The sequence below is a fragment of the Mustelus asterias genome, chromosome 18 (genome assembly GCF_964213995.1).
Source record: "Mustelus asterias chromosome 18, sMusAst1.hap1.1, whole genome shotgun sequence".
NCBI classification, from domain to species: Eukaryota; Metazoa; Chordata; class Chondrichthyes; order Carcharhiniformes; family Triakidae; genus Mustelus; species Mustelus asterias.
In genome coordinates this window covers 15,875,034-15,891,548 of record NC_135818.1, presented here as the reverse complement: position 1 = coordinate 15,891,548, position 16,515 = coordinate 15,875,034, and the positions used below count along the sequence as shown (strand labels likewise).

The window sequence follows — 16,515 nt, the reverse complement described above, 5'->3', positions numbered from 1 at the left end:
ACAGCATTGTGAGCTTTTAACTGTCCAGTAGTGTCTATTTATCTCTTGTTTAAAAAGCTTGTTCCTTCATCCACAGCTATCACCTAAACTGCGTTTTACTTCTTAGAATCCCTTTAAATGTCTCTTTTTATTACCATTGTTGTTCTCTGTATTCACCAAATGAATCCACCTTTAATCCTGTCCTACTCTGTCTGCTATCATCTCTTCCATAATGTCTCTTTTATTACCCTGTTCACTTCCCACATCCCATCTGTACCTCGCTGATCTGTTCCTTTCCTTTGAAGTGTTCATTTATTTATTTATACTTTTCCAATTCAATCAAATCAAATCCAATTCAGAGTCTCAACAAGTTGAGACATTTCAGATCCAGGCCGACAAGACAGGGCGAGCGACCAAAACCACCCTGTCCTGGGCCTGATCTACATGAGCCAAGCTGATTGGAGAAGGGGGAGGATCCTCCTCCAAGACTTGAGCTCATTTGCATCTTAGCCAAAAAGGCCGAGATGCCGCTTTTAAAAATTGCTTCATATGAAACATATGAAGCCCCAGCGTAACCCAATGACCTCAACCAAGTGCAGATCCGATACTACACTTGATCTTAGCCAAAAGGCCGAGAAGCGATGTGTTCATTTATTCCACTGGATCATTTCTCCCACCTCTTTCTTATCACCAATCAGCCAATCATTAAACTCACACTCCCATTCTATCTTCACTAAATGCCTGAATGCTCTCTCTCCCTGATGCGCTATCAGTTAGGCGAAAGACTACTTGTGTGCCAATACAACTGTAGGCTTTTATTCATTACAGAACTAGGAGCACATCCCAACAGGTAACCGACCCGAACTGAACAAGGGGGAGGAGACAGCCACCCTTACACTAGGTGACAAGGGGAGGAGCCAAGCCGGCAGGGGATGTGCCCAGGCATGACAACACACAACGGTGGTCCAGGCAGGACAAAGGCACAACTGAAGTCCACCACATTCACCCTTCCTTTAAGAAAAAACAATACGGGGGTGAAGCGGAAACAATACCACAAGTCCAGACGATCTGGTGGCTTGATCCGCCGTCGCGATCGTCGTAGGGCAGGTTGCAGAGTCGTCCGAGCAGGGAGCGCTGTCAGTCCAGGCTCCATGCAGTGAGCATCGAGAGGAGGCGCCAGGTGGTGTGAGGCGGACCCATCCGTCATCCCGTCCAGTAGTCGGGTACTGTGTGGCGATGGCACCGGGGACTCAAGCGAGCTGTACATAGGGGTGAGAGGAGTGAGCTGTGGCCCTGGTGGCGTATGGAAAACAGTGGGAACTGGGGCTGGGGGGTGGAGGGCCATAGCGGTCTCTGGGCGCACAATGTGGGAGACTGGGACTGAAGGGGGGAGGGGCGTAGCGGTCTCTGGGCGCACAACACAAGAGTGACCTAATTGAATGTAATGCATCCGGCTATAGTCAATCACCATGCGGTGTTTCTCCCCCGATTTAACTACGACCACTTGCGCCCTCCAGGGGCTGGTGCTGGCCTGGATAATCCATTCCTTGAGCAAACGTTGTACTTCGGACCAAATGAAGGCCCGGTCTTCCGCACTATAGCGCCTACTTTTGGTGGCTATAGGCCTGCAATCCGGGGTGAGATTATCGAATAAAGGGGGGGGGGGGTAATCTTGAGGGTCGAGAGACTGCAGGTGGTGCGCGGGGGACGCTGCAGTGACGGCGCCTTGCAGACGGAGAGCGGGTGATAAGGGCCATCGTACTGCAGGGTGACGCTCCTATGATGGCTGAGGAAATCTAACCCCAGCAGTACAGCTGCGCAGAGTCGCGGCAGCACGAGGAGCCGAAAACGCTCGTAGACTGTGCCCTGTACCGTCAGCGTCACCAAGCAGCACCTGAGGACCTCCACTGAGTGGGAATTTGAGGCCATGGAGATGGTCTGGCTCCAGGGCCGCACGGGAAGGGCATATTGATGCACTGTGCGAGGGTGTATAAAACCTTCTGTGCTCCCACAGTCGAACAGGCAGTTTTCTGCATGGTCATTTACCTTGATCTTCATTATTGACTTGGAGAGTTGGTGAGGCTGCGACTGGTCCAGGCAAATCGATGCCACCGTCGAATCCAGTAAGAATCCATCTTCATCCGCGTCTGACGACGTCACGGATAAAGTTTCCCGCTCGGCGCACCTTGATGACGGCATCAAAGATGGCGATTCCCGCGCATCCGCTGACTGCATCAAAGATGGCGACTCCCGCGCATCCGGCGACTGCATCAAAAATGGCGATTAGCGCACAGCCACTGACTGCATTAAAGATGGCTGCGCCTGCGGAACACACGTGGCGCCACGAGGCTTCGCGATCGGCTTTGCCCGGCAGACTTTGATGAAGTGGCCTAGCGTACCGCATCCGGAGCAGATCGCATCCTTCGCCAGGCAGCGACACCGAGGATGCTTGGATAGGCCGCAAAAGTAGCATTTGGGCCCCGCTGGAACAGCCGTCGCGGTGGAACTGTCGATGGAACGGGATGCGGGGTGGGCCCCAAGTTTGCGGGAGGCCGCTTCTAGCGATTCAGCCATCGTGGCCGTTTTCTAGAGATCCAGGCCACCCTGTTCAAGCAGACGCTGCCGAATGTAAGTAGACTCAACACCCGCGGCGTAGGCGTCCCGGATCAGGTCTTCCGTGTTCTGAGCTGCTGAAACAGCCTTACAGTCACAAGCTCGAGCTAGGACCCGCAGGGCACGCAGAAATTGGGCGCACGATTCTCCTGGCTGCTGCTTGCGGGTAGCCAGGAGATGTCTGGCGTAGACCACGTTAGGGCTCTTTCGAAACTGCCCTTTTAAGAGTTCTATAGCGTCCACGTCTGTAGTAGCATCCCGGAAGATACCGTAGACTGCATCGCTTACCCGGGTGCAGAGCACGTGGAGCTTATCGCCGTCGGAGTCGACAACCGCAGCGGCGTCGATTAATGCTTCAAAGCAGTCCAGCCAATGGTCAAATTTATCAGAGACTCCGACCTCTTGAGGGTCCAATGTTAACTTGTCGGGTTTTAAAAGCTGCTCCATGTCGGTCAAATGTTATGAATAAAATTGATGCGCTATCAATTCGGCAAAAGACTACTTGTGTGCCAATACAACTGTAGGCTTTTATTCATAACAGAATCAGGAGTACATCCCAACAGGTAACCGACCCGAACTGAACAAGGGGGAGGAGACAGCCACCTTTGTACTAGGTGACAAGGGGAGGAACCGAACCGGCAGGGGATGTGTCCAGGCATAACAACACACAACGGTGGTCCATGTAGGACAAAGGCACAACTGAAGTCCACCACACTCCCCTCTGCTATGTTTTGATTTAAGCTAAAGATTTTACTATTTGAAAGCTACCACAAAATCTGAAAACACAAAGATTCATTCTGTTTGGGACAGAATGGGTTAACTTTCTACTTGTTTCAAAATGGGGCGCGTCATCACTGAACGTCATCACATCAAAACCCCGTACTTCTGAATCAAAGATTAATCCCGATCTTTCCATTGTAACGATTAATCCAAAACAAGATTTATCATCAATTTTAAATATCCCAATTCTCAACCATACCTGCTAAAGATTATCACATTCTCTTCACCTTCTCACAACTTTTCAGACACACAGGCCTGATTTTACCATCAGGTTGCGCCCTTTTTTGGGCGTGAAAACTTGGTAAAGTCGGGCATGAGGCGAGTAGCACGATCCGCGCCCGAATTGGGCGTGACGGCTATTTAAATGTATTTGCATGCATTTAAATTGAATTAATAGGCTGCACCCCCAACTTTACCACCACTTCCCCCTTTCTCACCACATTCGCCAATCTGGAATCGGCGCAAAACAGACATGCTTCATAAAAATCCGATTCGGGCGCTCCATCAGTGAGGGTGTGGTGGACCTCAGTTGTGCCTTTGTCCTATATGGACCACCGTTGTGTGTGTTTGTCATACCTGGACACATCCCCTTCCAGTTTGGTTCCTCCCCTCAGCACCTAGTATAAAGGTGGCTGTCTCCTCCCCCTTGTTCAGTCCAGGTCGGTTATTTGTTGGGATCTGCTCCTGATTCTGTTGTGAATAAAAGCCTACACTTATATTGGCATATCGGTAGTCTTTCGCCTTATTGATAGCGCATCAATTTTATTCACAACAGTTACTAGTATGGAGCAGTTTCTAAAACCCGACAAGTTAGCATTAGACCCTCAAGAGGTTGGAGCCTCTGATAAATTTGATCATTGGTTGGACTGCTTCGAAGCATTCGTCGACACCGCTACGGCCATCGACACCGACGCTGCTAAACTCCACGTGCTCCGCGCCCGGGTAAGCGAAACTGTCTATGGAATCTTCCGGGACGCTGCTACTTACGCGGACGCTATCGAACTCCTAAAAGGGCAGTTCCAAAAAAGCCCTAACGTGGTTTACGCCAGACACCTCCTAACTACCCGCAAACAGCAGCCAGGAGAATCGTGCGCCCAATTTCTGCGCGCCCTGCGAGTCCTCGCCCGAGCATGCGACTGTAAGGCTGTTTCAGCAGCTCAGAACACGGAGGATCTGATCCGCGACGCCTACGTTGCAGGCATTGAGTCTACATACATCCAACAGCGTCTGCTGGAACAAGATGACCTAGACCTCCGGAAAACGGCCACGATGGCTGAAACGTTAGAAGCAGCCTCCCATAATCTTGGGTCTTACCTTGGATCCCGTTCCACCGACGGCTCCACTGCGACGGCTGCTCCCGCAGGGCCCAAATGTTACTTTTGTGGCCTCCCTAAGCACCCTCGGCGTCACTGCCCGGCAAAGGACGCGATTTGCTCCGGATGCGGTAAGCTAGGCCACCTTGTTAAAGTCTGCCGAGCAAAGCCACTTCTGAAGACTCGTGGAGCCATGTGTGCTCCGAGGGCGTGGCCATCTTTGATGCAGGCGGCGGCTGCGCGCGAATCGCCATCTTTGATGCGGTCACCGGAAGTGCGGGAGTCGCCATCTTTGAGACTGGCATCAAGGCAAGCTGAGCAGGAAGCTTCATCCGTGACGTCATCAGACGGCGACGAAGATGGATTCTTCTTTAATTCAACAGTGGCATCGATTTGCCTGGACCAGTCGCAGCCACATCAACTCTCCAAGTCCATAATGGAGATCAAGGTAAATGGTTATGCAGAAAACTGCCTGTTTGACTGTGGGAGCACGGAAAGTTTTATACACCCTCGCACAGTGCGTCAATATGCCCTTCCCGTGCGACCCTGGAGCCAGATCATCTCCATGGCCTCGAATTCTCACTCAGTGGAGGTCCTCGGGTGCTGCTTGGTGACGCTGACGGTACAGGGCACAGTCTACGAGCGTTTTCGGCTCCTCGTGCTGCCGCGACTCTGCGCAGCTGTACTGCTGGGGTTAGATTTCCTCAGCCATCATAGAAGCGTCATCCTGCAGTACGATGGCCCTTATCCCCCGCTCTCCGTCTGCAAGGCGCCGTCACGGCAGCGCCCCTCGCGCACCACCTGCAGTCTCTCGACCCTCAAGATCACCCCCTCCCCCGTTATTTGATAACCTCACCCCGGATTGTAGGCCTATAGCCACCAAGAGTAGGCGCTATAGTGCGGATGACCGGGCCTTCATTCGGTCCGAGGTACAACGTTTGCTCCAGGAAGGGATTATCCAGGCCAGCACCAGCCCCTGGAGGGCGCAAGTGGTCGTAGTTAAATCGGGGGAGAAACACCGCATGGTGATTGACTACAGCCAGACCATAAACAGGTATACCCAACTAGATGCATATCCCCTTCCCCGTATCGCGGACATAGTCAACCGCATCGCGCACTATAGGGTTTTTTCAACGATCGATTTGAAATCGGCTTACCACCAGCTCCCTATCCGCTCGGAGGATCGCCCATACACTGCCTTTGAGGCGGATGGCCGCCTCTACCAGTTCCTCCGAGTCCCCTTTGGTGTCACCAATGGGGTCTCAGTCTTCCAACGGGCCATGGATCAAATGGTGGACCAGCACGGACTACGGGCCACTTTCCCGTATCTGGATAACGTCACCATCTGCGGCCATGACCTGCAGGACCATGATGCCAACCTACAAAAATTCCTTCGTACGGCCACTCTCCTGAACCTCACATACAATGAGGCGAAGTGTGTTTTACGGACACGCCGCCTCGCCATCCTTGGGTACGTGATAGAAAATGGTGTCCTTGGCCCCGACCCAGCCCGTATGCGTCCCCTTATGCAGCTTCCCCTCCCTACTACCCTCAAAGCACTGAGGAGATGCCTGGGCTTCTTCTCCTATTATGCCCAGTGGGTTCCCCGTTACGCAGATAAAGCCCGTCCGCTCCTAAAATCGACCTCTTTTCCCCTGGCGGAGGAGGCCTGTCGGGCCTTCGATGACATCAAAGCGGACATCGCGAAGGCCGCGATGCACGCTGTGGACGAATCCATCCCATTCCAAGTGGAAAGTGATGCGTCTGACTTTGCCCTAGCTGCCACCCTTAACCAGAGGGGCCGTCCGGTGGCCTTCTTTTCCCGGACCTTACAAGGCCCTGAGATTCGACACTCCTCGGTCGAGAAGGAGGCCCAGGCCATCGTGGAAGCCGTCCGGCACTGGCGCCATTATCTCGCGGGCCAACGATTCACCTTAATTACGGACCAGCGGTCAGTTGCCTTCCTGTTTAACACCAGGCAAAAGGGCAAGATTAAGAATGACAAGATCTTGCGGTGGAGGATTGAGCTCTCCACCTACAGATATGACATCATGTACCGGCCCGGGAAGCTCAATGAGCCCCCAGACGCCCTGTCCCGTGGATCATGTGCCAGTGCCCAACTAGACCAGTTACAGTCCCTCCATAACGACCTCTGTCATCCGGGTGTCACCAGATCTTTCCATTTTGTCAAGTCCCGTAACCTGCCCTTCTCCCTTGAGGAAGTCCGGACGATTACCAGGCAATGCAGGGTCTGCGCTGAGTGCAAACCGCAGTTCTACCGGCCAGGTAGGGCGCACCTTGTAAAGGCCACTCGCGCGTTCGAGCGCCTTAGCGTTGATTTTAAAGGCCCCCTCCCCTCCTCTAACCGCAATGTTTATTTCCTGAATATCATTGATGAATACTCACGTTTCCCTTTTGCCTTCCCCTGCTCGGACATGACCACGGCTACAGTGATTCGGACCCTGAACAAGCTCTTCACCCTGTTCGGCTTCCCAGCCTATATTCATAGCGACCGTGGGTCCTCTTTCATGAGTGACGAGCTGAGGCAGTACCTGCTCGCCAAAGGCGTTGCCTCCAGCCGCACCACTAGCTATAACCCCAGGGGCAATGGTCAAGTAGAGCGGGAGAACGCAACCGTCTGGAAGGCCGTTCTATTAGCGTTACGGTCTAGGGGCCTTCCAGTCAGCCGTTGGCAAGACGTCCTTCCGGACGCATTACATTCCATTAGGTCACTCTTGTGCACAGCGACCAATACGACCCCTCACGAGCGGATGTTTTCATTTCCCAGGAAGTCCTCCTCGGGTACTTCGCTCCCGGATTGGCTGATGTCCCCGGGACCCGTCCTGCTTCGGAAGCATGTCCGGACCCATAAGGCAGATCCCTTGGTCGAGGAGGTCCAACTGCTCCATGCTAATCCCCAATATGCTTATGTAGCGTACCCTGATGGGCGGGAGGACACGGTTTCTGTCCGTGACTTGGCACCCGCGGGTGCCCCGGAGGTCACCACGTCCTTCCGCCCCACGGTCCCTGGTGTCGTCCATTCGGAGACTGCTACGCCTCTTCCTCCCTCAGTCCCTGTCCCCAATGTAGTGTGCCCAGAGCCTGTTGCAGCCCCCCACCCCCCAGCTCCGGTTCCCACTGTTCCCCATACGCCACCAGGGCCACTGCTCATTCCTCTCGCCCCTGTGTACAGCTCGCTTGAGTCGCCGGAGCCGTCGCCACGCAGTACCCGACGACTGGACGGGACGACGGATCGGTCCGCTTCACACCACCCAGCGCCTTCTCTCGACGCTCACTGTACGGAGCCTGGGCCGACATCGCTCCCTGCTCGGACGACTCTGCGACCTGCACTACGACGATCGCGACGACGGACCAAGCCACCGGTTCGTCTGGACTTGTGATATTGTTTCCGCTTCACCCCCGTGTTGTTTTTTTTAAAAGGAAGGGGTGAATGTGGTGGACCTCAGTTGTGCCTTTGTCCTATATGGACCACCGTTGTGTGTGTTTGTCATACCTGGACACATCCCCTTCCAGTTTGGTTCCTCCCCTCAGCACCTAGTATAAAGGTGGCTGTCTCCTCCCCCTTGTTCAGTCCAGGTCAGTTATTTGTTGGGATCTGCTCCTGATTCTGTTGTGAATAAAAGCCTACACTTATATTGGCATATCGGTAGTCTTTCGCCTTATTGATAGCGCATCAGAGGGTTAGTGAGGAGATATGTGCGTAGCGTCCGACAGCTCTCTGCTGCTCACGGGTGTCTTGTTGTTGCGGCCATTTTCTTTCTCGGGTTGGTGGCGTCTCTGTGTGTGGGGGGGTTGGGGGCTGTTGCTCTGCAGGGTCTCCGATGTCCAATTTGCAGCATGGACTCGGGTCTCAGCACTGACCTCGGTCTTGCGGTGCTGCTGTGTTCCATAACCTCTACATGTGTCCCTCTCCATCTCCAACCCGTCTCCCCCACCTTCAGATGTCTTTTGCGATGCAACTGATCGATCTTGCTGATCTTTTGGTAGCTACTGGAGCTGGGGAGGAGGAGCTGGAGGAAGAATTGCGGGCACAGGAGGGCCAGGCCTTACCACTTGCAGGAGTAGAGGGAGGCTACCACAGAGGCTGGAGGTGGCTGCCATTTACCCAGAGGCGGGGCGCAGGAGAAGGAAGGAGCAGAGACCGCGGTAATTCCATGCACGAGTGTCATTTGAACAGATGTCGGACACCGTGTGCCGCTGACGTCTCCGCCTCTGAACGGAAACAGTGCCACCTGTTGCAGGATCTTGCACCCAGTGGCAGTGGGGGGGCACCCTCTCTTGGGGCTGTCAAATTGACGGCTGCTCTTAACGTTTATGCGACTGGCTCCTTCCAGACCCCGAGCAGAGATGTATGTGGCATTTCCCAGTCAGCTGTGCACACCTGTGTCAAGCAGGTCACTGAAGCCCTGTATGCCCAGATGCAAATTTAACATGGACCAGGCCCACCAGGAAGCCTGGGCTGCAGGAATCACAGCCATTGTGGGGATATCGAACGTACAGGGGGCCATCGACTGCACCCACGTCGCCCTCAAGGCCCCCCTCCAGAATACATGAAGATTCATCAAAAGCAAGGGGTTCCACTCCCTGAATGTTCAACTCGTGTGTGACCATAATATGAACATTATGCACTTCTGCACAAGACACCCAGGCAGTGTGCACGACAGCTTCATTGTCAGGAGCTCGGACATCCCGGAGGCATTTGAGGAGGAGCCCAGGCTGCAGGGTGGCACGTGGGTGATCTGGGTTACCCGCTCCGGACATGGCTGATGACGCCTGTGCTGAAACCTGTGACTGAAGCGGAGACCTGCTATAATGAGGCCCATGTAGCCACCCATGCGAAAGTGGAGAGGTGCATTGGGCTCCTCAAATTGAGATTCTTGTGCTTGGACCGCTCTGGCGGGGCCCTCCAATACAGCCCAGTGACCTGTTCCCGCATTGTGGTCGCGTGCTGTGCCTTGCACAACCTGGCTCTGCAGGCAGGTGACCTACTGGAGGAGAAGGAGGAAGAGGACGTGGAGGCTGACCAGCCGGGCGTCGCTGATAGAACGATAGGAGTAGGAACATCAGGAGAAGGAGTAGGCCATCTGGCCCCTTGGGCCTGCTCAGCCATTCAATAAGATCATGGCTAATCTTTTTGTGGACTCGGCTCCACTTACATTTTGGTACATTGATACATTGATACATTTTGGTAGATTGAACCAGGGCAGGACTTACTCAGTTAATGGTAATTGGGGAGATTTACAGAACAAAGAGATCGAGGGGTACGTGTTCATAGCTCCTTGAGTCACAGGTGGACAGAGTGGTGAAGAAGGCATTCAGCATGCTTGGTTTCATTGGTCAGAACAATGAATACAGGAGTTGGGACTTCTTGTTGAAGTTGTACAAGACATTGGTAAGGCCACATTTGGAATACGGTGTACAGTTCTGGTCACCCTATTATAGAAAGGATATTATTAAACTAGAAAGAGTGCAGAAAAGGTTTACTAGGATGCTACCCGGGACTTGATGGATTGAGTTATAAGGAGAGGTTGGATAGACTGGGACTTTTTTCTCTGGAGCGTAGGAGGCTGAGGGGTGATCTTATAGAGGTCTATAAAATAATGAGGGGCATAGATCAGCTAGATAGTCAATATCATTTCCCAAAGGTAGGGGAGTCTAAAACCAGAGGGCATAAGTTTAAGGTGAGAGGGGAGAGATACAAAAGTGTCCAGAGGGGCAATTTTTTCACACAGAGGGTGGTGAGTGTCTGGAACAAGCTGCCAGAGGCAGTAGTAGAGGCGGGTACAATTTTGTCTTTTAAAAAGCATTTAGACAGTTACATGGATAAGATGGCTATAGAGGGATATGGGCCAAATGCGGGCAATTGGGATTAGCTTAGGGGTTTTTAAAAAAAGGGCAGCATGGACAAGTTGGGCCGAATGGCCTGTTTCCATGCTGTAAACCTCTATGACTCTGTGACCTGCCCGCTCACCATCGCCTTTAATTCCTTTACTGTTCAAAAATTTATCTATCTTTGCCTTAAAAACATTCAATGAGGTAGCCTCAACTGCTTCACTGGGCAGGGAATTCCACAGATTCACAATCCTTTGTCTGAAGAAGTTCCTCCTTAACTCAGTCCTGCTCCCCCTTATTTTGAGGCCATGCCCCCCTGGTCTAGTTTCACCTGTCAGTGGAAACAACTTCCCTGATTCTATCTTATCTATTCCCTTCATAATCTTATATGTTTCTTTAAGATCTCCCCTCATTCTTCTGAATTCTAATGAATATAGCCCCAGTCTACTCAGTCTCTCCTCATAAGCCAACCCTCTCAACTCCGGAATCAACCTAGTGAATCTGCTCTGCACCCTCTCCAGTGCCAGTATATCCTTTCTCAAGTAAGGAGACCAAAACTGTACACAGTACTCCAGGTGTGGCCTCACCAGCATCTTATACAGCTGCAACAATATCTCGCTGTTTTTAAATTCCATCCCTCCAGCAATGAAGGACAAAATTCCATATGTCTTCTTAATTACCTGCTGCACCTGCAAACCAACTTTTTGTGATTCATGCACAAGGACACCCAGGTCCCTCTGCACAGCAGCATGCTGCAATTTTTTAACCATTTAAATAACAGTCCATTTTGCTGTTATTCCTACCAAAATGGATGACCTCACATTTACCAACATTGTACTCCATCTGCCAGACCCTCGCCCACTCACTTAGACTATCTATATCCCTTTGCAGACTTTCCGTGTCCTCTGCACACTTTGCTCTGCCACTCATCTTAGTGTCATCTGCAAGTTTTGACACTACACCTGGTCCCCAAATCCAAATCATCTATGTAAACAATTGTGGTCCCAACACTGATCCCTGAGGCACACCACTAGTCACTGATCGCCAACCAGAAAAACACCCACTTAGCCCCACTCTCTGCTTTCTGTTAGTTAACCAATCCTCTATCCATGTTAATGCATTACCCGTAGCACTGTGCACCTTTATCTTATGCAGCAGCCTTTGGTGCGGCACCTTGTCAAATGCCTTCTGGAAATCCAGATACACCACATCCACAGTTCCGGGGAGGAGGCTGACCAGCAGGAGGAGGAGGAAGAAGAGGAAGAGGAAGAAGAGGAAGAGCACACCTTGGAATACCACCCAGGCACTGGAGGGCTGGCAGCTCAAACGAGGCATGTGAGGAAGGCTAGGGAGGCCCTGATCACCTGGCAGTTCACTCGCTCGGGGCTTGTGTCTGTGGGCTCCATTCCCCCCCACAAAATTCCTTCAATCTCCCACAACATTGTCACACCAGAGTGGTGGGCCTGGGTACTCTGTCTGAGTGAGTTCTTTGGCAAGCATGAGGGTGATGATGACTCGCCAAGCACCATTACAATGATGCCCTGGTGCAAACCAGTCTGACTCTTAACTGAGCTCCGCATGCACGCTGGCACCTGGGCCTATGTCTGTGTCCTGGGTAAGGGATCTGAAAGCCCCATACAGGGCCCTGGGGTGGATGGGGTGTGGGACAGGAGGGAATTGTTCGTGGGTTCTGGGGAACCAATGGCTGCCTTTTCTCAGTGACACAGCATTGAGGGGCCTCCCCAACCGACATCAACATGAAGCATCCCTCCGGCGATCATCAATGAAGAGTATTCCTATTCGAGACAAATCTGAGACAAATTAGTCACAGGTGAGTGGTGAAAAAACATTTAATAATTGCAATAAAGGTGTTTAAATAATACATTCTACCATAAAAATTTGTGAATGGAAAAAGTTAAGGTGCTTAAATATCTATCTAACTAGTGTAGCCCTTCACCCGCGCCATCTCAATGCAACTACAACTTCCTCACCTTATGTGGCCGACCACTACATCTCAGTGAGTCCCCAGAATGTACATTGGAGGTGCAGTGGGCCAGCTGCCTACCTCACCCCGTTGCCTGTGATGCGTGCGGCGGGTGTCCTCTGGAGACCCTGGACCTTGAGGGCCCTGGCCGGCTTCCAGGTGTCTGGGACATTTTCATGACATCCTCTTCATCCCGCTGCCCCTGAGATGCCCCGGTGTCAGGAAAGGGGGAGTCAGAAGGTGTAGCCCCAGCCACAGTCTCCTGGCTGGAAAGCCCCGGCATGGCCCCGAGCCCTTCCTCCTCCCTGGGGTTCCTGTGGGCCTCTGGGTCACTCCATGGGACGGCGGTGCTTCTGCAGTGAGCTCCAGAAGCTCTGGCATCACCTGGCCCTGCCAGTCCTGGAGGACCACCTGCGTCCTACCCATGATGGGCGAGCCGATGCTCTACAACCCCTCAGCTGTGGCCCTCTGCAACTGGGCCACGTTCTCAAGTGCTGGTGCCGTAGCCCACTGTTTCTCAGCGCTGACCCGCTGGGTCTCCTTCAAGCTCTCGAGCCTCTCAGCCGTGGGTTGCAGAACCTCCTGTTCAGTCCCACTGCTGTGGCCCACTGTAACTGAGCCTTGGTCCTCTGGGACTCTGCTGTGGCCTGCTGTGACACGGCCATCACTGGGAAAGTGCCACTCATGGTGAGGATCCCCTGCCCCAGGCTTTCCATTGCAGACACCACCCTTGCAGTGTCATCCTGGGAACCACGCAAGACAGGCAATAGCTGGTCCGCCTGAAAGCTTTGGGACTCCTCCCAACAGCCTCACAGTTGATCCAGCCCCTCTTGCATTCCCTGGCTCTGTTGCTGCATCTCCAGCAGCTGAGGGAGAAGTGATCTCAGAGGCCCAGCATGTAGCCTGGAGCCAGCTGAGTCCTCGCCTCCAGCAGGCACTGCATGCCAGAGGCCTCGGATGTTCCCTCCTCCACCCGATGTACATTATCAGATATGTCGTGTTCACCAGAGAGTGACCCAGAAGCCTCAACACTAACTGGACCCACCGATGTGTCAATATCTGGGATGGTGAGTTGTGAGGTGGAAGCTGATGCCAAAATGGTGCCAGCCTCGGAGGTCTCTTCACCCGCATCCTCCGAGGACTCGTCCGAGCTGTTCTGACCAGGATGGGCAGGAGCTGCAGCAGGGGCCTTGAGTCCAGAAGGCCCTGAGGCATCCAGGTGTGTCCCTGCAACACAGGACACAAGATTAAGTGCAAGGGAGGGAGAGGAATCCGGGATGCCAAACACGTGATTCACATTTCTCCATTCAACATAGAACAAAGCACCAAGAAAATTACATCCCAGGAACAGGTCCTTCGGCCCTCCAAGCCTGCAACGACCAGGCTGCCCATCTGATTTGTAACCCCCTACCCTTCCGGGGACCATATGCCTCTATTCCCATCCCATTCACATAGCTGTAAAGACGCCCCTTAAAGGTCACTATCGTATCTGCGTCCGCGACCTCCCCCAGCAGCGAGTTCCAGGCACCCACTACCCTCTCTGTGTATATAAACATGCCTCGTACATCTCCTTTAACTCATGCCCCCAAGAAGTTGCCTCAAAGTGAGTGGAGCAATGACAGGTGCTCATGTCTTGATGGCAGCCCGACCATGCTGTCACTGACACCCCTTCCCTTGAGAGCTCCAGTGCCCACTCCTCAAAGGGGGTGAGGACCCGGAGGTCTGGCTCACCACCCCCTGTCTTCACCCTCTCTCTGCTGTTATGGTCAGTCTCCTCCTGTGGAGACAGAAGGAGCCATGAAAGAAATGATGGTGTGACTCCTGCAGAGTATCAGATGGTGGCCCTTAGAGGGCCAGAACAGGGGGGCTCATTGGGGGGAAAGGAAGGAGGGGCTTGGGGGTCAGGAGCTGGAAGCATGCAGGCTGCTGGGGATGGGAGGATCTGGGGGAAATTTGGGGGAAGGTGCAAAATGGGGTTCAGCACTCACCCTTGTTGTGCGGATGAGGTCATTGACTGTTTCCAGGTTCGGGGGGAAATGCGGCCTGGCACTGACTGAGGCAGCGACTGCCTCCCAGGCTGCATTTCCATCAGAGCCCCTGGGTCTGCGTCCTCCTGGGGGAAGAGGGTGTCCCGCCTCACCTCTGCTGCATCCAGCAGCCTCCCCAGGTCACCCTCAGTAAATCGGGGGGCTGGTCGTGCGCACATTGTCCTGCACTGCCTGCCTGCCTGTCCATTCTTGAGTTTTTAATGGAGCTGCCCCTCGTTCGGGCAGATCAGCTGCAGGCAGTTTGGCAGAACATTCCAGCAAGTTCCATGCAGTTTGCTTGTTCGCATTGAGGGGAAGGCAAGTGAGCACTTGCAGGTGTGCTGATGGGGAGGGGGAGATGGTGGTGGATCAGTGCCTCAATGATTGGGGACAGGGGAGAGAGAGGGAGGTGTCACACAGCCATCAGAGTCCAGAGGAGGTGGGGGCCTTGAGCGGGAGGGTCGGGGGTGGGGGTGAGGGGGATCACTCTGCCTGATATCTGTAGGGTGATGGGGGAGGGCGGGTCTCTCTGCCTGAGATCAGGGGGGAGGGGGAGGGGGCTGCGATTGGTCTGGGTGGCAGGGGGGGATAAGGGGGTCAGTAATGTTGTTGGGGTGGGGCGATATCTGTGGGGGCCAGGGGGAGGCATTATCCGGCCCGGGAGGGATGGGGCAGGGGAGCGTTATTCTATCTTTTTCTCTGTGCATGAGCAGTTGGAGGCGCCGATCGGATCTGCAGGATTTTGGGCACGGTAAGCCCCGCCCACAGGCTTGTGTAGCACGATTTGGAGCCGCTGATATTTTTTCAGACAGAGTGCGTACGGGGGCCTGAGAACGGGTTTAAAGGTCAGATCTGAAACACTCCCAGTTTCAAGTCTGCCCAGAACTTAGAATCAAAATGTTAAAATAGGGCCCAACATTTTACCATTTTCAGACACAAAGAGCCCAAATCTCTGTCAAGTTCATATCCTCTTTTTAAAAGAGTGACCTTGGCCTTTGATCACCCCCCAAAAATGAGGAATTCAAGACGTTAGTATCTTAATTTGATTTTTAAAGAGTCTGCATTCGTCTTAATTCTGCTGTCACCTGCAATTCCCAAGCATCCACACGAGGGTGCACTCTCCAAACCAGATCCCTCACTGCTCTCATTTTATAACCCCTTACTTCCCTCTCTGAGAATTTCTCACTGGGTTTTTTCTTTCTATTAACTCCAGCTCTCTCGCCTCTGTCCTTTCCAGAGACTGCCTATCGCAGCCTGTTTGACAGTCTGTCTCTCTGTCTCTCTCTCTCTCTCTCTATCTTTCTATCTCTCTCTATCTCTGTCTCTATCTCTCTCTGTACCTCTCTGTCTTTCTCTCTCTCTGTCCCTTTCTATCTCTCTCTGTCTCTCTCTCTCTCTTTGTCTCTCGCTCTCTCTCTCCCTCTCTCTTTGTCTCTTCATCTCTCTCTCTCTCTTTCTTTGTCTCTCTCTGTCCCTCTCTGTCTCTCTCTGTCTCTCACTCTCTCTATCTCTCTCTCTCTGTCTCTTCTCTGTCACTCTCTATCATTCTCTTTGTCTCTGTCTCTCTCTGTCTCTCTCTCTCTGTGTCTCTGTCTCTCTGTTAACCCCTTGAGTCCCACACTAAGCCTATCTGGGACTTTCACTACTCTCCTGCACCCCCCTGGCTCTTTAGGGACTTCTTGCTTTCATTTTTATTTTTTAACATCCTTAGCATAGCTTCACTGTTGTGCCAACTTTTTGTTTGGGTTTCGTCACCTGATGTGGTGCGGCTCCCCGTGGGCCCGGCTCTCTCTCTGGCTCTGCTCCCAGACCGATCTGGGGTCTTTTTCACCCCCGGTCCTCCATATTAAGTGCCCCAATCTTCTCACATCTTCTCCGGCCCTCAGTAACACTGTGCCCCACAAGCCCTCACGGTGATTCAGGTGAGTCAACTTACGGTCCTGATGGCCTGACAGGGGCTCCTCTA

At 53.0% G+C, this 16,515-nt stretch overlaps 1 pseudogene; it reads right to left on the bottom strand.

Moving 5' to 3' along the window:
• Nucleotides 1–416: 416 nt before the first annotated feature.
• Nucleotides 417–622, bottom strand: LOC144507402 (U2 spliceosomal RNA; annotated as a pseudogene).
• Nucleotides 623–16,515: the final 15,893 nt, after the last annotated feature.